The sequence below is a fragment of the Gekko japonicus genome, unplaced genomic scaffold (genome assembly GCF_001447785.1).
Source record: "Gekko japonicus isolate JY-2015 unplaced genomic scaffold, Gekko_japonicus_V1.1 scaffold171, whole genome shotgun sequence".
Lineage (NCBI taxonomy): Eukaryota > Metazoa > Chordata > Lepidosauria > Squamata > Gekkonidae > Gekko > Gekko japonicus.
In genome coordinates this window covers 385304-386643 of record NW_015175975.1, presented here as the reverse complement: position 1 = coordinate 386643, position 1340 = coordinate 385304, and the positions used below count along the sequence as shown (strand labels likewise).

The window sequence follows — 1340 nt, the reverse complement described above, 5'->3', positions numbered from 1 at the left end:
GAGTATCGCGGGTCCCCCTCTTGTATTTCTCATAATAGTCAACTGGAGGTAGGGCCAGTCTCACTTTATTATGATCCCAGGTAGCTTTCTAGAGCAACATTTAGCTCCTGCAGCAGGGAATTTTCCTTTCTAGTACCATCTTTTGCATACTTCCATTTTACAGGACTACCAGAAGCAAAGGGAGAGCAGAGGGACTGACTAGTCTGGGAAACATACAGAATGTAGATGAATGATCCTGTAGGGAGGTGTGATGTGTGAATATGTGAACAAAACCCCTTTTAGAGCAAGGAGCCAAGTTTTGAATGGAAGTTAGCTGGTGACTGCAACAAGAGAAGCTGATAAAGTTGGGCAAGTCACAGAATGAGGGTCAGTACTTGGGGAGTGGCCAATGATTTCAGGATTCCATAATGTTTGTCATTTCAGTGTTCTACTGAAAGTGGCAAGATGTTTAAGACTGACCCTAATATTAAATACTTGATACAGATACACACAGGATTATGGATTTAAAGGGGTATGTTTTGAAAAACATTTGAAAACTGTCAAGCTAGGGAGGAAATTGGAAGATGAATTCATCCTTCAAATGGGGTAAGTTCCATCAGTTTCACATGCAGTGTCACCTCGAGTTTGGATTAGTGTGATGCTCTCTACATGGGGCTGCCCTTGTCCCAAATCTGGAAGCTGCAGCTGGTGCAGAATGCAGTGGCAAGGCTGTTGCTGTGTCTTCCTGTGCGGGAACACATCCAGCCCGCCCTAAAAGCACTGCACTGGCTGCCTATAGCATACTGGATACAGTTCAAGGTGCTGGTTCTTACCTTTAAAGCCCAATATGGTTGGGGACCTACTTATCTAAGGAACCACCTTTCCCCACATGTGCCTCAGAGAGCATTAAGATCTGGATCCTAAAGTCACCTGGCCCTTCTGGGCCTGAAAGAGACCAGGTTGGCTACATCAAGGGCCAGGTCCTTTTCAGTGGCAGCCCCGTACTGGTGGAATGAGCTCCCAGACAACATCAGGGCCCTGCGGGACCTTTTGCAGTTCCACAGGGCCTGTAAAATGGAGCTCTTCCGCCAGGCTTTCAAGTAGGGGCCGCCTTGACATCATGGCCTTGGCCCTAACATCGACATCACCACCAACCTGGCCTTAACAGCAACGTCACCACCAGCCGGATGATTAACAGCCTGGCAGGAGCCTAGAGGCGGCCACTCAAACGATAATAGAATGACGGCATCTTGTGCTTGTACTGTGGTTATGGGTTTTATATTGTAATCTTAATTTTAATATTATTTTATTATATATATACTAGAAATAATGCCCGTTGCGGAAATAAATACAACGGGATC

The 1340-nt window shown here is 46.0% G+C and overlaps 1 protein-coding gene across 1 annotated transcript in view; it reads left to right on the top strand.

The window, feature by feature from the left end:
- Positions 1-1340, top strand: part of TSPAN18 (tetraspanin 18) — a 51494-nt gene that overhangs the window by 46844 nt on the left and 3310 nt on the right. The gene's annotated exons all lie outside the window — the stretch shown is intronic.